Raw genomic sequence first — 22,033 nt, forward strand, 5'->3', positions numbered from 1 at the left:
AAAGTTACTGGTCCCTAACTTTAAGTTAAAAATTGGGTCAAGAGTAAGGAGTCATGTCAAAACTTCTGTGCACAACAAAGACATGTGGGATAGTTACTAAGGAAGGACCTTGAATTGAATGGGTTATATGGGTTCAGGAGGCAATTACATGACTTGTTGAGAGAGAAGGGTTTGAAGGATATCGCAAAAGGTGAGTAGACCTTATAAAAATGCGATAGCTAAATCTTTTGATTTTCTCCAATCTTACACAGTCACGAACCTCCTGCAGCAGATAATGGAAACCTTTACAATAATTTGGTTTGCAGTGGCACAGAAGTATTATAGTCACACACTGTGAATCTGAATCTGAGTCCCTACTGACAAGTAGCGTACTGTGGCACTATCCTGGATTTCCTTACAGTATTTAAAGCTTTACAAACTTATAAAATTACTGCAAGTCGAATTTAGATCCAATGTACCTGGTGCTAGGGAAAGAATCTGATTTTAGTGGTACGTTTATAATGAGAGGGGAAAGCGGTCGCCCCTGTCAACACTAACGGAAAGTATGCAACATGACTTTAAACACAAGTTTTAATTCAATCCAGCAATAAAGTCTACCTGCACCATCACTTAAATATTAAAGTAAAATTAAAGTAAAGTATATTTATTAGTCACAAGTAGGCGTACATTAACACTGCAATGAAGTTACTGTGAAATTCCCCGAGTTGCCACACTCCGGCGCCTCTTCGGGTCAATGCACCTAACTATTTATAAAGTTACTGCACTTATTGGAAACATTAAATTGAATAGACTTTCAGAAAAGACAAATGTGGGAGTTATTCCAACCACAAATGGTCGGGTTTCAACTACGACTGTAATAGCTCAGTGTCACAGTAATATGGCTATGATGCTGTGGCACCAAACATCACATGACAAATAATGCAGTTTAAGTAACATTTTCCATAGGTATCACCATTTTACATACTGCCCTGACAGTGTAACATTCACTCCCGGTGCAGTCATTAAATCTACAAGCTAAATACAGAGCAAGTGTTACTTAAGTTCAGATATGTCCTCAGTCAGAGACAAAAGTATTCTTGATCAATGCTAATTGACATAAGGTGTATCCATCATTTAAATAGTTAATTATCTCACTGTCTGAATCCCATTAGTGTTTAATTATGTCCCCAGTGTGCATTTTCAGAATGCTTTTTCCTCTCACTCTCTCGCTGTAGCTTCTATTAATTTCTCATAGAATCATAGAACCCTTACAGTACAGAAGGAGGCCATTCGACCCATTGAGCCAGCATCGATAACAATCCTACCCTATCCCTGTAACCCCACATATTTACCCTGCTAATCCCCCGCAACTAGAGTCAATTTAACATGGCCAATCAACCTAACCCGCACATCTTTGGACTGTGGGAGAAAACTGGGGCACCTGGAGGAAACCCACACAGACACGGGGAGAACGCACAAACTCCACACAGACAGTGACATGGATTCATGAAGGGAAAGTCGTGTTTGACGAATCTACTGGATTTTTATGACGATGTGACTAGTGCGGTTGACAGAGGGGAACCGGTGGATGTGGTGTTTTTAGATTTCCAGAAGGCATTCGATAAGGTGCCTCACACAAGGTTGCTGCAGAAGATTGGGGTACACGGAGTTGGGGGTAAGGTGTTGGCGTGGATTGGGGATTGGCTATCCAACAGGAAGCAGAGAGTTGAAATAAATGGGTGCTTTTCTGGTTGGCAGTTGGTGACCAGTGGTGTGCCGCAGGGATCGGTGCTGGGGCCTCAACTGTTTATCATTTACATAGATGATCTGGAGGAGGGGACTGAGTGTAGGGTATCAAAGTTTGCTGATGACACGAAGATGAGTGGGAAAGCGAATTGCGTGGAGGACGCGGAAAGTCTGCAGAGAGATTTGGATAGGCTGAGCGAGTGGGCCAGGATCTGGCAGATGGAATATAACGTTGGCAAATGTGAGGTTATCCACTTTGGAAGAAATAATAGTAAATTGGAATACTATTTAAATGGAGAAAAATTACATCATGCTACTGTGCAGAGGGACCTGGGGGTCCTTGTGCACGAATCGCAAAAACTCAGTCTGCAGGTGCAACAGGTGATCAAGAAGGCGAATGGAATGTTGGCCTTTATCGCGAGAGGGATAGAATATAAAAGCAGGGAGGTCTTGCTGCAACTATACAAGGCACTGGTGAGGCCGCAACTGGAGTACTGTGTGCAGTTTTGGTCCCCTTATTTGCGAAAGGATATACTGGCTTTGGAGGGAGTGCAAAGAAGGTTCACCAGGTTGATACCGGAGATGAGGGGTGTAGCTTATGAGGAGAGATTGAACAGATTGGGTCTGTACTCGTTGGAGTTTAGAAGGCTGAGGGGTGATCTTATAGAGACCTATAAGATAATGAAGGGGCTGGATAGGTTAGAGGTAGAGAGATTCTTTCCACTTAGAAGGGAAACCAGAACTAGAGGGAACAGCCTCAAAATAAGTGGGGGCCAGTTCAGAACAGAGTTGAGGGGGAACTTCTTCTCTCAGAGGGTGGTGAATCTCTGGAATTCTTTGCCCACTGAAGTGGTGGAGGCTACCTCGTTGAATATGTTTAAATCACGGGTAGATAGATTTCTGATCGATAAGGGAATTAAGGGATATGGGGAGCAGGCGGGTAAGTGGAACTGATTCGCTTCACATCAGCCATGATCTTGATGAATGGCGGGGCAGGCTCGAGGGGCGAGATGGCCTACTCCTGCTCCTATTTCTTATGTTCTTATGTGACCCAAGCCGGGAATCAAACCCAGGTCCCTGGAACTGTGAGGCAGCAGTACTAACCACTGTGCCACCGTGCTGCAGTGTATCACTGATGTTTTCCTGCGTCATATCGATACATTGCAGCCCTAAATTACACAGGGACATGTTGAACTTTTAAATAAGACATGTGTTTTTTTTAAAAAGGACATACTAACAAAAACTGGCTGAGACTGCAAAGTAACTATTTGCTGGAATTCCTATGTGGATTATACTCAGGACTGAGTGTAATCCACATAGGACAATGGAATGTCACAGCCTTTTTCAGATAGACATTTCAAAGGAAGAGACGTAATGCAAACTGAACTGCAATCTCCTGTGGAGATAATGGAAGCTTATTACAGTAGAAGGTGCCATCCTGTGAGTTATATCCCAGACATGTTTGTGATTTTCCCCTTCCAGGAATACACAAGAAAGGAGGTTAAAAAAACAACGCCACTCTGGCCTTTATGTGTGCTAGTGTGGTGTTCTTGTTACACTGTGTTGGTGTGTGCTGTGAAAGGTCACAGCTGAAGAACATTCAGGAGGCACCCCTGCTGCTTGTGAGTAAAGTCTCTCTCCCTGGTTGCTACTAGTCAAAAAGGAAACAAGACAACTCCTTGCAGAACCTAGTATCTCCAAACAAAACATTCGACTGCTGAAGTCAGCGCTACCGGAATCACCCAAATTGATGGCCGCAACATTTCATGATCTATTCCTCATGGATAAACCAAAAACTGATTCATATATCTTTTTAACATCAATATTTGGATTCACTTCTCATTTCCAACCTTTACGTATGTATATTGCATTTTATTATTTCCTTCTTGCCTTTTAGTAACTAAAAAAGTCACTCTTTCTTTAACTCAAGAAAGCCTGGTTAAAATTGGCTCCCTTTAAAGCATTAATACATTTGGACTGGGAAAAGAGATCCACAAGGGGAGGCTTCCTTTTTAAACTAACCTTGTTGTGACCAACTGAGGGAGTTGAACAAACACCGGGAGCCAGTTCACCCCTCCTCACCTGGAAGCGTAACCACTTGGGGATATCCCATCCACAATCATAACAAGCTGAGGGAGCTCATCTGGGCACCGGCCGTAGCATTTGTGATCATAATCTAAAACCCAAAATGCTGGAGAGGGGCAGCTCTGGCTGAATGTATTACTGGAGGTTTCAACAAATGGCCGCCTGCCTTTTAAGTGCCTTGGCTCCATGCTCCAACGATTGGTTCACCAGGCACGTCCATCTTCACAGTGTTCCACCTTCCTATGCTGACTGGAAAGCCAAAACTCTTCATTTTGCAACTGAATGATTCCTAACTATTGGTTAAGCAGACATTTTATCCGCTCTCAATACGTTTAGCAACAGAAATATGAAAGGAAATATATATATTTTTTTTTAAAGTTCGGATGCATTTTCTCCATGATTGTTGGCAGTCTGTCACGGAGATTACTCTTGAATTTATGGAGACTCCAGGCCCATCTTGAAGGGGGTGATATCCCCAACTGTGACATTTTCAAAACTCCTGCCTCTTTCAAAGGAAAATTAAATCATGTTGAAGTGTCAGAGAGATATGCAACAACCTTATTCCTACATTATTCAACCCATTGCATCCCTGCTATTTGCATCAGCCTCAAATCATCAATTTTAACTAACTCTTATCCGGTACCAAACCTCACAATGAGAATGAACATCTTTATCCTCCAGTGATCTGTACACTGCCTTGCAGCTGCTTCAACACCAAGTATTAGTCTGGTCTGAAATGGTTAAATATACCTGTTCATTCTGGACTACAGGGACACAAGAGTGTTAAACGAAGCAGTGAAGTCATACTCAAGAGCATTCAATCACCTCTCCCACAAACTGAAAGACAGCCGATGATTGAAGGAATCCTGTGCTTTAATTACGTGATAGAGTACAGGCTGAACCTGTTTGAGGTTAGACAAAATGCTCACCATTGCTTATAGAGTCATAGAGGTTAACAGCATGGAAACAGGTCCTTCGGCCTAACTTGTCCATGCTACCCAGATTTTACCATTACGCGAGTTCCATTTGACCGCATTTGGTCCATGTCCCTGTGTACCCATCTTACCCATGTAACTGTCTAAATGTTTTTAGAAGCACAAAATTGTACCCGTCTCTACTACTGCCTCTGGCTGCTCGTTCCAGACACTCACCACCCTCTGAGTGAAAAAATTGCCCCTCTGGACCCTTTTGTATCTCTCCCCTCTCACCTTAAACCTATGCCCTCTAGTTTTAGACTCCACTACCTTTGGGAAAAGATGTTGACTATTTACCTTATCTATGCCCCTCATTATTTTATAGACCTCTATAAGATCACACCTAAACCTCCCACGCTCCAGGGAAAAACGTCCCAGTCTATCCAGCCTCTCCTTATAAATCAAACCATCAAGTCCCGGTAGCATCCTAGTAAATCTTTTCTGCACTCTTTCTGGTTTAATAATATACTTTCTATAATAGGGTGACCAAAACTGTACACAGTATTCCAAGTGTGGCCTTACTAACGTCTTGTACAACTTCAACAAGATGTCCCAACTTCTGTATTCAATGTTCTGACCAATGAAACCAAGCATGCCAAATACCTTCTTCATTACCCTGTCCACCTGTGACTCCACTTTCAGGAGCTATGAACCTGTACTCCTAGATCTCTTTGTTCTATAACTCTCCCCAACACCCTACCATTAACTGAGTAGGCCCTGCCCCGATTCGATCTACCAAAATGTATCATCTCACATTTATCTAAATTAAACTTATATGCAAATTAAGAACATAAGAATATAAGAAATAGGAGCAGGAGTAGGCCATCTAGCCCCTCGAGCCTGCCCCGCCATTCAATAAGATCATGACTGATCTGAAGTGGATCAGTTCCACTTACCCGCCTGATCCCTATAATCCCTAATTCCCTTACTGATCAGGAATCCATCTATCCATGATTTAAACATATTCAACGAGGTAGCCTCCACCACTTCAGTGGGCAGAGAATTCCAGAGATTCACCACCCTCTGAGAGAAGAGGTTCCTCCTCAACTCTGTCCTAAACTGACCCCCCATTATTTTGAGGCTGTGCCCTCTAGTTCTAGCTTCCTTCCTAAGTGGAAAGAATCTCTCCACTCTACCCTATCCAGCCCCTTCATCATCTTGTAGGTCTCTATAAGATCCCCCCTCAGCCTTCTAAATTCCAACGAGTACAAACCCAATCTGCTCAGTCTCTCCTCATAATCAACACCCCTCATCTCTGGTATCAACCTGGTGAACCTTCTCTGCACTCCCTCCAAGGCCAATATATCCTTCCGCAAATAAGGAGACCAATACTGCACACAGTATTCCAGCTGCGGCCTCACCAATGCCCAGATGCAGCAAGACATCTCTGCTTTTATATTCTATCCCCCTTGCGATATAGGCCAACATCCCATTTGCCTTCTTGATCACCTGTTGCACCTGCAGACTGGGTTTTTGCGTCTCATGCACAAGGACCCCCAGGTCCTTAAGGGCATAAGGACAACACTTGTTGCCCATCCCAAATTGCCCTGAGAAGGCGATGGTGGGCTCTCTTCTTGAACTGCTGATAACAGTTTGATAAGCTTGTTCGGCCACTTCAGAGGGCCATTAGAAATCAACATTAGTCCCAACCAAGGAAGGATGTCCAGATTCCTTCCCTCAAAGGCACAGTGAATCATTTGGGGATTTACAATAACAGTTTCACAGTCACTTTCACTGATCACAGATTTACATTTTCAGATTTTTAAATGAAATTCAAATCCTCAACCTGCCTTAAAGTTACTGTCTGCGGAGAATGTTTCCATTCAAAGCGCTGAATTATAATAGAAAATTGGCAATGAATAGCTTTGATATATTCCAAAACAATAAAAGGAATAAGCTGCAATAACATTTCATTTACAAGCAAACTACAGAGCAGTCCACACACACTAAAGCTTTGAAATAGATGAGGAGACACTTAGGGGGCGATCTTACTGCCTCATCACACCAGTTGATGGGCGGGGCGAGCCAGTAAGATCACACGAGGGGTACAAAAAGTCACTTTCGCACCCAGTTTCTTGCCTCTCGCAATCTTACTGGCCCCGGTTCTCTGGCATGATCAGTGGTAACGAGGCTGATTTTAATATGTAAGTTTGAATTTCCATGTGATTAGTGAGCCCGAATTGAAATAATCCGGGCTCACTTGCCTTGAGGGCCTTGCTAGTGGATGTCCTCACAGGCAAGAATCACATATGGTCCTCATTAACGGGGACTTGGTGGCTTTGCCAGTAGGACCAGAGATCATTGAGGTACCCCTGGTGGTTGGGGACAGCCTGACACAGCCTGACAAGGGAGGGCCATGATGGGGGAAGGGGGGTTGCAATATCCAGAGAAGGGGGCGTGACTGACAGATCATTCTGTCTTATTGAACAGAACAGAGAGAGCTGCACATGCGTGATTGCGCCCTCCAATGTGAACAGCCAGCTTTCCGGCGAGAACAAAGAACAAAGAACAATACAGCACAGGAACAGGCCCTTCGGCCCTCCAAGCCCGTGCCGCTCCCTGGTCCAAACTAGACCATTCTTTTGTATCCCTCCATTCCCACTCCGTTCATATGGCTATCTAGATAAGTCTTAAACGTTCCCAGTGTGTCCGCCTCCACCACCTTGCCTGGCAGCGCATTCCAGGCCCCCACCACCCTCTGTGTAAAATATGTCCTTTCACACCCAGTATATATAGAATAGACTCTGTCCGCTCAGACCCAGAATAGACCCAGACTCTGTCCACTCAGACCCAGAATAGACCCAGAACAGACTCTGTCCACTCCCTTTACTGGTGGGAATCAGATCATGCATCATTCTTTGTACTAAGCTGTGTAAGATTTCACTTGTGGCCTCGCCGCGAAAAACGATCCGAAATTCTCCCATTTTCACACTTGTTCAGCACTTAAGTTTTTTTGGTAAGATCACCCCCTTTGGATTTTGGGGGCTTTCTACCCTATTTACTCTAGACTTTTGCCATTCATAATTCAAATTACTCTCGTACATGAGTCCTAATTCCCTCTGACCTTGAGAACATCTTTACTAGGCCTGACTTTTGAAGTATGTTTTTAGCAGCACCTCCAAGGTAACATACAATAGCAACTGGAATTATCTACATGCGACCTGCTGGCACAAAATCAAAACATACTCCAGGCTTTAACTAGCAAAGTTAAAGAAAGATAAATAAGTGGATAAGCTCAAAGGGGCAGGAGTTTCCAGCCCCTTTCTCGCCGGCAGGATCTTCCATTCTCGCCAAAGGCAACCACCACCTCTGCCACCACCCTCCCCCCACCCCAGCAGGCTCCAGAATGGCATGGCCGGCAAGCAACGGCCTGGACAGACCCCACCGGTGACCGATGGTGAGCAGCCTCCACTGCGTGATGGTGGTGGTTGTGGTGGGCGGCAGTGATGCCAGCCCATATTCATTTGTGTGTTTACAGTACAGATTATATTATCTGGCTTCAATAAAAGAACAAACATTTCAACATTTGTTGTACTAATTTGAATTTTTTGATTTGATTTATTATTGTCACATGTATTAGTATACAGTGAAAAGTATTATTTCTTGCGTGCTATACAAAGCATACCGTTCATAGACAAGGAAAGGAGAGAGTGCAGAATGTAGTGTTACAGTCATAGCTAGGGTGTAGAGAAAGATCAACTTAATATGAAGTAGGTCTATTCAAAATGGCAGCAGGGAAGAAGCTGTTCTTGAATCGGTTGGTACGTGACCTTTTCTCTTTTTCTCGATGGAAGAAGGTGGAAGAGAGTACGTCTGGGATGCTTGTGGTCCTTAATTATGCTGGCCGCTTTTCTGAGGCAGCGGGAAGTGTAGACAGAGTTGATGGATTTCGTTGACGGGAATGGAAGACCCCACCGATGAAAAAGGAGCTGGAAACCCCCACCCCTTAGAGTTTTCATTTCGCACAACAGTAATTCTTTCCTTCTATTTCTCACTGCAGTGGGAGCTACATTTCCCTGACTTAACTCTGATCTTACAACTCGACATACGTACCCCTGAAGCAGTTGCAGGGGCTCCTCAAACCACATGACCTACAACTAACTCATCTCGTTTCTCAGTGATCCCCATAAGTTAACCAATCACCAAAATTGTCTTTGTATTATGTGAGTTGACCAGGATCTTCACTCAAACTTTGAGGGGAACCAAGTAGATCTCAGAATGGCCATTAGTGCTCTTCCATTGTACAGTGTGGGTCGTATTTCAGGCCAAATATTTGCAGCCAACTCAACCATGTTTCTCACTGAAGTTGGAGTCAGAAGAAAACCCTCATGCTGCTTTCCTGAAGGTCCACCTCCTATCCCCTCAAGTCTCCGGCTGTTGCTGTTCCCCAGTGTCTCACAAAGAAAGTAATGGCGCGCCCCACCGAGCTGAGTTCCTCTTGATGTTGTGTTCACTCTTTGAACTCAGTTGGTTCCCTCTGCTGGTTTAATGGTAGCTTCAATTACGGGAAATGAATGCGGTGTACAAATGAAGGAGAAGATGTAAATGTTTTCACAATTCCCGAAAATAATCACTTAAGGAACAAAAACAAGTGTAACAGCCAAATCAGTGCATTAAGATGCATTACATTAGTTGACTTCCAGAAACAATTCATCTATCGTGGGCTAATCTTAACAACCACACTTAATGCTAACCAATAAAAATGCCTCCAGCACACAACACGCATCTACAAATATCTCTACTGAGAGAGTGAATTAAGTCCCCATGAAACCAAACATTTTTGTTCTTGAAAGAGAATTTAACATATAAAACCACTGAGCATCAAAATCTGGTTTTAGAAGAGTGAAATTGTGACATTTTGTTTATTTTGTTGACAAATGAGATTTCCTCCTCAGGGACCAATCTGCTTCTCTGTGATACATATGGGACATCTTCATACACACCCAGAGGCTAGAAGATTACAGATGAGTTCACAGTCAAACAGATGAAAACAGCTAGAAAATAAACAAGTGACCATCCTTCTGTTAACGTGCTGCTTTGATTCTAGCTTTTAGAAGGAATAAAACCAAGAATTCTAAAAATATCAATCAGCTGATCCAGTGAAATCGGGATACCCCAGGGGCAATCCTCAAGCTATGCTGAGTTTGCAGATACCAGCAAGAGTGCAATAATTAGCCCAGCGCCTAGGGTATAAACTCAGTGAAAGTTAACTGTTCTAATCCTCAATGTGAAAACTGCACGTCATTACTCCAGCTCAGAATCATGGTCATAAGGTGAGGTGATGGCCTAGTGGTATTATTGCTAGAATATTAATCCAGAAACTCAGCTAATGTTCTGGGGACCCGGATACAAATCCCGCCATGGCATATGGTGGAACTTGAATTAAATTAAAAATAAATATCTGGAATTACGAATCTACCGATGACCACGAAACCATTGCCGATTGTCAGAAAACCCATTTGGTTCATTAATCTCCTTTAGAGAAGGAAATCTGCCGTCCTTACCTGGTCTGGCCTACATGTGACTCCAGAGCCATAGCAATGTGGTTGACTCTCAACTGCCCTCGGGTAACTAGGGATGGGCAATAAACGCTGGCCAGCCAGTGATGCGCATGCCCCACGAATGAATAAGAAAAAACTAGGTAGTCTTAACAACCACTATTTTACATAACAGCCACTTTGGAGAGGCAGAGTATTAAATTAAAGACCGATGTGTACAGAGTGGCCAAAAATAGTGGAGAATCAGAAGATTGGGAAAACTTTAAGAAACAACAAAGAACGACTAAGAAAGCGATAAAGAAAGGAAAGATAGATTATGAAGCTAGGCTAGCTCTAAATATAAAAAATGATCGTAAAAGCTTTTACAAATATATAAAAGGAATAGAGTGGCAAGAGTGAATGTTGGACCCTTGGAGGACGAGAGGGGGGATTTAATAGTGGGAAATGAGGAAATGGCTGAAACTTTAAATAAGTTTTTTGTGTCGGTCTTCGCGGTGGAAGACACAAATAGTTTACCGAATATTAACAATAGAGGGTTGGTAGGAGGAGAGGTACTCAATACAATTAATGTTACGAGGAAGGCAGTGCTTGGAAGAATAACGGGACTGAAGGTGGACAAGTCCCCGGGCCCGGATGGAATGCATCCCAGGGCACTGAAAGAAATGTCAGAGGTAATAGCGGATGCGTTAGTGGTTATTTATCAAAATTCGTTGGATTCTGGGGTAGTGCCGGCGGATTGGAAAACGGCTAATGTTACGCCGCTGTTTAAAAAAGGAAATAGACAAAAGGCGGGTAACTACAGGCCGGTTAGCTTAACGTCTGTAGTTGGGAAAATGCTGGAATCCATCATTAAAGAAGAAATAGCAGGCCATCTGGATAAGAATGGTTCGATTAAGCAGACGCAGCATGGATTCATGAGGGGAAAGTCGTGCTTGACGAACTTGTTCGATTTTTATGAAGATGTGACCAGTGCGGTTGACGGAGGGGAACCGGTGAATGCGGTGTTTTTGGATTTCCAAAAGGCATTTGATAAGGTGCCTCGCAAAAGGTTGCTGAAAAAGATTGGGTCACACGGAGTTGGGGGTAGGGTGTTAGCGTGGATTGGGGATTGGCTATCCGACGGGAAGCAAAGAGTCGGAATAAATGGGTGTTTTTCCGGTTGGCGGATGGTAAGTACTGGCATGCCGCAGGGATAGGTACTGGGGCCTCAACTATTTACCATTTATATAGACGATCTGGAGGAGGGGACTAAGTGTAGGGTAACAAAGTTTGCAGATGACACAAAGATAAGTGGAAAAGTGAATCGTGTGCAGGGCGTAGAAGGTCTGCAGAGAGATTTGGACAGGCTGAGTGAGTGGGCGAGGATCTGGCAGATGGAGTATAACGTTAACAAATGCGAGGTTATTCACTTTGGAAGAAATAATAGCAAATTGGATTATTATCTAAATGGAAAGAAATTACAACATGCTGCTGTGCAGAGGGACCTGGGGGTCCTTGTGCATGAGACGCAAAAACCCAATCTGCAGGTGCAACAGGTGATCAAGAAGGCAAATGGAATGTTGGCCTATATCGCAAGGGGGATAGAATATAACAGCAGAGATGTCTTGCTGCATCTGTACAGGGCATTGGTGAGGCCGCAGCTGGAATACTGTGTGCAGTATTGGTCCCCTTATTTGCGGAAGGATATATTGGCCTTGGAGGGAGTGAAGAGAAGGTTCACCAGGTTGATACCAGAGATGAGGGGTGTTGATTATGGAGGAGAGACTGAGCAGATTGGGTTTGTATTCGTTGGAATTTAGAAGGCTGAGGGGGGATCTTATAGAGACCTATAAGATAATGAAGGGGCTGGATAGGGTAGAGATGGAGAGATTCTTTCCACTTAGAAAGGAAACTAGAACTAGAGGGCACAGCCTCAAAATAAAGAGGGGTCAGTTTAGGACAGAGTTGAGGAGGAACTTCTTCTCTCAGAGGGTGGTGAATCTCTGGAATTCTCTGCCCACTGAAGTGGTGGAGGCTACCTCGTTGAATATGTTTAAATCACGGATAGATGGATTCCTGATCGGTAAGGGAATTAGGGGTTATAGGGATCAGGCGGGTAAGTGGAACTGATCCACTTCAGATCAGCCATGATCTTATTGAATGGCGGGGCAGGCTCGAGGGGCTAGATGGCCTACTCCTGCTCCTATTTCTTATGTTCTTATGTTCTTAGAGGGTAACTGTACTTGCATAACCCAACAAAATGTGGAGAGAGTAAATACAGTTAAATAAAACCTCTGACGAGACCAAGTAGCAAACTTGGATATCAGCCCTGTGCCGCAGTCAAGATTTCTCAGAGTTATTTTAATTTAATTATTCTGATGAATGTATGTGTTCATCAAGAGATCTAGGATTGAATCAAAGCCAACTTGATGGATAAAGCTTTCTGTGTCAGCTTTGAGAAATGATCCTTCTAAATTAAGTTCCAAGATGGTACTAATTTGCCGTCTCACTCAGTTAGGACAGCTAGTTCGAGAAATTGAAATAAAAACATTAAGACATGTCAATGGGCATGTTGGAGACAACTTTAAGAAGTTGTGAATCTTTAGAATTGACTACCCCAGAAGGCTGTGTGGATGAGTATATTCAACCCTGAGATCAGTAGATTTTTGTGATCAAAGGGATATGGAGATAGGATGGAAAAGTGCAACAAAAGTTCAGCCACGGTCTTATTGTAAAGCAGAGAAGGCTCGAGGGGCCGTGTGTCCTCTTGTTGCCCCAGTTTCTCATGATCTTTGGACTGCATCTCATATTCCTATAACGTGCTTTGGCGTGCTTAATGCTAACACTGTCTGACAAGGAATACAAATATTTTCAGTTCCCTGAAATCCCCCACATAGGTCAGCACATTCATCTGGAAACTAGTAAAATGTCCCACGGCCAAATGGATCACAATTACAATGTTTCACTGTTAACCTGGTCTGCTCCTTTAAGGCTGGGAATTGTAGCTACTTCCAAATTATTTGAGGTCAATCACAAAATAATAAATTGCTTGACATTTTCAGTCTATGGTCAGATGAATCTAAATTAAAATTCTTGGCTTTCATTCCTTTTTGTTGCGTTTAACAACGTACAGACATGATGAGCACAATTGGATGCAGGATACATTTTCATCTATACTGTTGGATCTCCCATGGTGTTACTTGCCTATGGCCATACTAGTCTGAAAATGCCTGATCTCAGAAGCTAAGCAAACTCAGGCCTGTTTAGGACTTAGATGGGAGACCACCTGGGAATACCAGGTGCAGTAAGCTTTAGGGTGGCACAGTGGTTAGTACTGTTGCCTCACAGCGCCAGGGACCTGGATTTGATTCCTGGCCTTGGGTCACTGTCTTTGCGGAGTCTGCACGTTCTCCCCGTGTCTACATGGTTTTCCTCCCACAGTCCGAAAGACATGCTGGTTAGGTGCATTGGCCATGAAAAATTCTCCCTCAGTGTACCCAAACAGGCTCTGGAGTGTGGTGACTAGGGGATTTTCACCGTGACTTCATTGCAATGTTAATGTAAGCCTACTTGTGACACTAATAAATAAACTTTAAACAATATATTGAACGATGAATTGTCTTGTAATGTCAGAAGCTTTATGACATGTAATACACAATACATTCATTTACTTCAAAGGTGTTTGATTTGACCATCCCAGTAAGGTCACCAACCAAGCCAAGCTGTAATAACACCCATTTAGGTGTTGGGTGTGCATCTAATATTGATGTTTTCATCGCTCTGGGCTCAATTTCAACCATAGTTACTGGAGTGGGATCGTTCTCCCATGGAAAAGTGATGGCAGAACCTTAATACAGTTATCAGAGAAAAATAAACACAGAATGGTGACCAATTTGGCAGATTATGAACAAGCTTTGGACTCATTTCAGCTCCATTACTAGTTACTAATCTTTTGGATTAAGCAAATTGAACAATTGTATGCATATTATTGGGACAAATGGATTACTCTTACATATTTCCGACTTCTATTTTAATTCATTCATTTGAAATGTCTTCCTTCGTCCACAGAGTGCACTAATGGAAGTATTATTCACCACATCCCTACATATCCAAGAGCATTCATGAACATGTGCAATTTGCTTTGGGCATCGATCAACTGTATTAAGAAAAGTGTAATTTAATGCATCTGTGGAAGATTATGGGCATTAATAATAAGGAATAGTGTCTGTCGAAGTCCAAGTTCATGAATAGAAGTGTGCAATTCACTATGGTTATGGGGATCCAAGTCCATTCTTCTCAATGACAATAAAGTATGCGATTCATGATACCTGCTGTTGTTAATCAAATATATCAATTGGCCCTTGATATAAAACTCTAACACCCCACAACCTCTAACCGTAGCATATATTGTTTATAGAGCCGCAGGCAGACAAACCATGGGGGGTGATTTTCCTGCCCTGTTCACAGCAGACACACGACCCGTTTAGGACGGAAACTCTGGCGAGAAGCCAAAAACAAGATTCCTGCCAGCAGGAACTCCGCACATGATCTTCCCAGGCCCGTCCCACTGGTATGATCAGGTCCAGGCCCAGAATGGGCAAGAACCCCGATTAGAATGTAATTCAACCAATTTCAATCTCATTAATGAGACTGAAGTCAGCCTCACTGAATATCCCCACCCACCAACTGATGTCAAGCGGCCGCCGATTACTAATAGTCTTTAGAAATGTGGACCAGGCACCATGGACGCCAAGAGGAAGGAAGCAAGTCCTGCTCTCCACTTAGTGTCAGGGTGCTTAAGGGCAAAATAACTGCTGGTCAGATGCTGTGGAGGCTCCTTCAAGGGAGCTGGGGGACTTGGGCTGGGCTGGAGGGGCCGGGGCGGGGGGGGGGGGGGTGTCTCCCCCAGGCAGGGGGTCATAGTTGATCGGTGCAGACTTGGTGCCTGCTGACTTCCATGTTTAAAACCCGTTAATAGCCCACAGAAAATCTGCAAGCTGTATGACCCAAAACCTTCTCACCGGACAGTGCAGCTTGGAAAAGCATTTCATCCTCCATTAACTTTCAAGAGATTCTGTATTTGCATTGAAGCATTCTGGCCTAAGATCCTGTTGAAGTTATTTGTTTATTCAGCACGTCATATTCCCCCATTAACTTTCAAGAGGTTCTGCGGTTGCACTGAAGCTCTCTCAGCTCATAGATCCTGCTGAAGTTGGTTGTCTATAGAGCATTTCACACCCCCTTATCTTTCAAGAGATTCAGCAGTTGCGTAGCTGGGGTCTAGATTCACTCAGGCTTTTTTTTGAATAGGGTATTTTTCAAGCAGAATGATCTGAGCACTCAGAGGGTTGTTTGGATGGGTTTTTTTTCATCCCAGCAGCTGGCTTTGCTCAGAAATTATAATGAAAGGATTTTTGTTTGAAGGCCTTCTCCCTGCCAGTGTTGAATTTTCAGATTGTGCACCAGAGAATTGAGAAGAAGCTCACAGATATCGGATGTCAATGGCCTGGGGGTCTGGTGGAGTGGGAATTAGCAGGGTGGGAGTAAATAAGACTGAGGCCAGGGAGCAGTGGTGGGGGTGGGGGGGACATTAAGTCATATGTCATACAGTGGCTGCCTGGGTGTCTTAAGTATAAAAGCATGGCAGCGGGATGACTGAGCCTGAGTATCTACAGTGCCGATTAGTGTGGGCTTTCACTGCCTCAGGGAGTATTTCTGCCCTCTAACATTCCTGCGAGTCACGCTCGTCCAACCCATTTGCCATCATCACTTAAGCCTCACCAATGTCAGCTGCCCTCATTTTCCAAGTTAGAATAGGGGTTGAATCCAGGGCACCAGGAGGGAGAGACTAGCACCTTGCAGCAGCAACTGTCCTGGGGGATCCAAGAGCCCTCAATTCTCACATGGGTGTCCATGGACCACAACACACGATGGACCCCATTGTTGCTGAAGTGACAGGAGGGAATAACCAGACAGGAGAAGGTAGGTGTCTATGAAGAGGCATGGGCATGACTGGTAACGCAATGACTTGTTATGGCAGCAGATAACTGAGGCAGGGCAGTGATCATCCTCCAGGATCATGAGGACAAGGGCTGTTGGGAGAGTTTGGGGGTTGCGGCATTGATACTCTTCCTTACTGACTTTCTCTCGGTCTCTCTCTCTCTCCCAGCTAACCGATTTGTATGGAGCCAGGGAAGCTAACGATTATTGTGATCACTGCTCTGGAGGCAGACAGACAACACCATGAAGGCTCGGAGGGAACAAAGGCTACCCACTAAGGTCATGGCTGGTGACACCAGTGCAGATGCTCGAGAACGAGGCGGAGACCTGTTATGATGAGACTCACAGCACCACCCGGACAGTAACTGAATGGTGCATAGCGCTACAGAAGATGTATTTCCACTGCCTCAGTCGCTCCAGCAGAGCTCTTCAGTATAGCCCCCAGAGGCTGTCCCGCATTGTTGACGTCTGCTGTGCCCTGCACAACCTGGTGCAGCTGCAGGGCAACATGCTCGAGGAGGAGGAGGAGGAGGAGGAACGTGCCGCTGCCTCCGATGACAGGGAGGACCAGGAGGGACTGAGGAAGTGCTGTCCGCGCCCCGACCCCCGTCCGTCCGCGCCCCGACCCTCCGCCGTCCGCGCCCCGACCCTCCGCCGTCCGCGCCCCGACCCTCCGCGCCCCGACCCTCCGCCGTCCGCGCCCCGACCCTCCGCCGTCCGCGCCCCGACCCTCCGCCGCCTGCCCGCCAACTCCCGTCTGTCTGCCGTCCGTGCACTGACTCCTGTCTGTCTGCTGTCGCGCACTGACTCCCGTCTGTCTGCTGTCACGCACTGACTCCCGTCTGTCTGCTGTCGCGCACTGACTCCCGTCTGTCTGCTGTCTGTGCACTGACTCCCGTCTGTCTGCTGTCCGCGCACTGACTCCCATCTGTCTGCTGTCCGCGCACTGACTCCCGTCTGTCTGAACACTGACTCCCGTCCACCCGCCCACTGACTCCCGTCTGTCTGCTGTCCACGCACTGACTCCCGTCTGTCTGAACACTGACTCCCGTCCACCCGCCCACTGACTCCCGTCTGTCTGCTGTCCGCGCACTGACTCCCGTCTGTCTGCTGTCCGCGCACTGACTCCCGTCTGTCTGCTGTCTGCGCACTGATTCCCGTCTGTCTGCTGTCCGCGCACTGACTTCCGTCTGTCTGAACACTGACTCTTGTCTGTCTGTTGACTAAATTAGGGTCAACAAAAACAGTAAATGCTGGAAAGTCTCAGCAGTTGTGTCAGTGTCTGTGGAGAGAGGATACAGCCAACGTTACGAGTCAGGATGTGATGTCACTTCATCGGAGATTAGGATGTTGGGTCGATGTGGTCTGAATAATCTTGCCGGAGGCAGGTGAAGAGCAGCAGCTCCTCCCCTCACCCCTCCTTCCCCCGGGTAGCAGGGAGACACCATTGATGATCAATTTAAAGCCTAATGAGGTGGGGCAGGAAGCCTGTGACTGGATTTTCCAGTGTTAGAGTGGATTCCCGCTAAAGGCCGACCACACCAGCTCCCTCAAGTCTGCCTCCAGGTGGCAGGCTGAGTATCCATCGGCACCGGAGGCTCCATTCCCCAGTGACGGGCATGGAGGGTCGCACCCAAGACTCAAACTAAACCTCCAGAAAGGTTCATCCTTCCATCCAATCCCAAAAGGAAACAAAAAAACAGTAGACTTTGTTCGAACTGTCTTGCATACCTTAAAGTTGAACTTCAGTATCACTGGTGCCAATTCTGCTGAATCTTTTGCTGGCATTCCAAAATTTTCAACTGGTTTTCCTTCGGGGAGCTTTGGAGCGTGAGTTGCAGATACAGCGCGGGGGCTGGAGACCAGACCCTGTAATGACCCCAACTCCTGAACATAAACAACCACCAAGAGATGTCCCCCCCCTCTCCATTTCAGAACATATTTAGAAGTAAAAATGGTCTCCCAAACTCGGAACGCCTTGCTCAATCAGTTTTTGATCCACGCTCCCTTTAATGGCCCATAGCCAAGTCACTGCGCATAGCAAAAACACAATGTCACACACCATTCTGGACTCACGTCAGCCATGGAGAGATGTGTAAAAATTGCCAAGATTGGCAGCGACCTAATCTCTTCTCTTTCCCTGCGAGGAAGTCTACCTGGCATCTGAGCTAGTGCCTCTCTGCCAACAGCACAGCTGAGGTCGGGAAGTTATGGTGTGAAGATTCACAGCCCCGATCAGCATCTTGGCGCTGCTCCCTGGCTGCAAAGATTTTTTTTTAAGGTAAAAGGAAGTTTGCTGTAATTAATGATGGAGGAGCAGGTCATTCTGGCGAGGACGCTTAATGTACATAAGATCATAAGACATAGGAGCAGAATTAGGCCACCCGGCCCATCGAGTCTGCTTCGCCATTCAATCATGGCTGATATTTTTTCTCATCCCCATTCTCCTGCCTTTTCCCCATAACCACTGATCCCCTTATTAATCAAGGACCTATCTATCTCTGTCATAAAGACACTCAATGACCTGGCCTCCACAGCCTTCTGCGGCAAAGAGTTCCACAGGTTCACCACTCTCTGGCTTAAGAAATTCCTCCTCATCTCTGTTTTAAAGGATTGTCCCTTTTAGCCTGAGGTTGTGCCCTCTGGTTCTAGTTTTTCCTACTAGTGGAAACATCCTCTCCATGTCCACTCTATCCAGGCCTCGCAGTATCCTATAAGTTTCAATAAGATTCCCCCTCATCCTTCTAAACTCCAACGAGTACAGACCCAGAGTCCTCAACCGTTCCTCATACAACAAGCTCTTCATTCCAGGGATCATTCTTGTGAACCTCCTCTGGACCCTTTCCAAGGTCAGCACATCCTTCCTTAGACATGGGGCCCAAAACTGCTCACAATACTCCAAGTGGGGTCTGACCAGAGCCTTACACAGCCTCAGAAGTACATCACTGCTCTTATACTCTAGCCCTCTCGACATGGAATGCTAACATTGCATTTGCCTTCCTAACTTCTGACTGAACCTGCACGTTAACCTTAAGAGAATCTTGAACAATTACCCCCAAGTCCCTTTTTGTTTCTGATTTCCTCAGCATTTCCCCATTAGAAAATAGTCTATGCCTCCATTCCTCCTTCCAAAGTGCACAACCTCTCACTTTTCCACATTGTGACTTATGGCCATGCTAAATTGCCCCTTGTTAGGGGTCTAGTTAGGGTAAGTACATGGGGCTATGGGGATAGGGCCTGAGTGGGATTGTTGGCGGTGTAGACTCGATGGGCCCCGAATGGCCTCCTTCTGCACTGTAGGATTCTGTGATTAAAGGTGAACAAGAATTTATTCGTTACCTCTGATTCCAAGACAATTGGCATTCAAACGGACTAAATTGCCCACCGCAGATTACAAAGAAGAATATTAGAATACATTTGGGCACTGAATTTTTAGTTGAAATTTTTAAAAATGACCAATTTTTCCATTTGGCGACAAGTAGCAATACTCTGTGGTAAAGGAGTAGCCATCGCTATATCAATGTGCTATCAGATATAATGTCAAAGACTGGAGTGTATCTCTATCCTAAGTGACAGTCAAGGCTGGGTCTCATTCAGATAGGTAATACCAACAACAATGAGAAGAAAATAGTGACACAGGCATTTGGGGAAGGCTTGTGAAGGAGGAGGAGTTGGTTGGGTTGATTGTATAAAGCACAAGACATTTCTTTTCACCCCTGACCAAATATCATGTCAGGTCCCCAGGAAAGAAAAAGGTGCCCATAAACCATGTGTAACCAGGTGGAAAGTTCCATCAGAACAGTTCAATGAGGTTCAATAGGTCAATTCTAATTTTCAAAAACGTCTGACTGTAGGTGGACAAAAAAATTGTTTTCAACTACTATGATGTTTGTGTACCTTTAAGAGATTTTTTAAAAATCATGCTCTCTGCAGTTGTAAGCAGACCTTTTCAGTTGTTTTTACATTATGGCACTGGGTTATCTCTGGAAGTAATTTTATTGCCACTTAAATGGGGTTTGTTTATTTTTTACTTTGGGATCTTTTATGACTCTACATTGTTTGGAGGAAGACTCATGGCGGGTCATGTGTTTTGGACAGTTATTTTTTCATATGAATTCAAGGTTTTTTTTCTGTTTGGCTGGCAGAGCTTTTTAGAAGGGGCATCAAACTGAAAAGAAGTCTATCTCGCTCTCTCTCCCTGGTGTTCTGGGAAGCTGTTCTGACTTCAAACAGTTCTGAGTGTATCCAGAGGACTGCTAGAAGCTACAAGCTGAGAAGTCAAGGTTTTGAATTCTCCAACCAAAGGACTCAATTCCAGTATCACGTGAGCATTAGTCTTTGCTGTGTTAAACCTGTGAAAAAAGTGTTTTGTTTATGGGATTGGTTTAATTGGAACATTTTAGATATATTTGCTAAGGGCTATACATTATCGTGGTTGTTTTGTCTTTGTTTGTAATTGATAAAAGTTATTGCTATTTTTTTTCCATACATGTCAATTCTCTTCTTAATTAAACTTTGTTTGATAAAAGCTTCCTAGTGGGTCATTAAACATATCATGCTTATCCTAGCTAAATTCAAGGCGCAAAACATCTGGGCGGCACGGTGGCACAGCGGTTAGCACTGCTGCCTCATAGCGACAGGGACCTGCCCTTGGGTGGAGTTTGTGCAAACTATGTGGAGTTTGCACATTCTCACCGTGTCTGCATGGGCTTCCTTTGGGTGCTCCGGTTTCCTCCCACAGTCCAAAAGATGTGCGGGTTAGGTGGATTGGCCATAGTAAATTGCCCCTTAGTGTCAGGGGGATTAGCAGAGTAAATATATGGGTTGTGGGGATAGGGCCTGGGTGGGACTGTTGTCAGTGGAAAAGCGTGGCCAATGTTTTTCAATGGAGTTGAATTAATGTAGCCACACTGAACCAAAATGAAGGGACAAACACACTTACCCATACGGCCCCACTAACACATTCACTAACAAGGTCCCTTGATAACATTGACCTCCCCCCCACAAGGCACTTTCCTTAGCTGTAGTCTATGCACTTTGTTTTTAATCAATTTAAATGTAATTTGAGCCATATATTGCAGTAATTATTCCATGTTGAATTATGCACTAAATTATTCATACATATTCAGGCACAGTATTACAATTCTTCAAATATGAGAATCTCCAACCAACTGTACGTTTTCTGCAAGACACTGCATATCGTCCTGACTTTTATCAGGCTGGGCTAGATTTAGTCAGGGCAGCATGGGCCCCAATGACTGGATAAAAAATGGGGGAAACCCCACCTCAGCCACTTGCAAGGGGGACCTATCCACCAGTTGCCATTTCTCCTTATCTCAGTCACTTGCAAGGGGGACCTCAGCCACTTGCAAGGGGGACCTATCCACCAACTAATTAGTTGCCATTTCTCCTTATCTCAGTCTTAAATGAAAGACCTCTAATTTTTGAATTGTGTCCCCTAATTCTAGACTCCCCTAGAAGAGGAAACATCCTCTCAGCATCCACCTTGTCAAGTCCCTACAGGATCTTGTATGGTTCAATCAGATCACCTTTCATTTTTATAAATGCCAATGGGTATAAGTCTAATCTCTCCGACCTTTCCTCATAAGATAACCTTTTCATTCCAGGAATCGGTTGAGTGAACTTTCTCTGAGCTGCGTCAATTGTAATTATATCCTATCTTAAGTAAGGAGACCAAAGTTGTTTACAGTACTCCAGACCCAGTTTCATCTAAGGCCCTGGACAGCCATAGCAACACTTTCCTACTTTTAT

The 22,033-nt window shown here is 44.8% G+C and overlaps 1 protein-coding gene and 1 pseudogene across 1 annotated transcript in view; one reads left to right on the forward strand and one right to left on the reverse strand.

Moving 5' to 3' along the window:
- Positions 1-22,033, reverse strand: part of ptprn2 (protein tyrosine phosphatase receptor type N2) — a 947,277-nt gene that overhangs the window by 889,637 nt on the left and 35,607 nt on the right. The window lies entirely within an intron of this gene.
- On the forward strand, positions 13,464-13,572 carry LOC144482111 (5S ribosomal RNA; annotated as a pseudogene).

Source organism: Mustelus asterias, chromosome 2, assembly GCF_964213995.1.
Source record: "Mustelus asterias chromosome 2, sMusAst1.hap1.1, whole genome shotgun sequence".
NCBI lineage: Eukaryota > Metazoa > Chordata > Chondrichthyes > Carcharhiniformes > Triakidae > Mustelus > Mustelus asterias.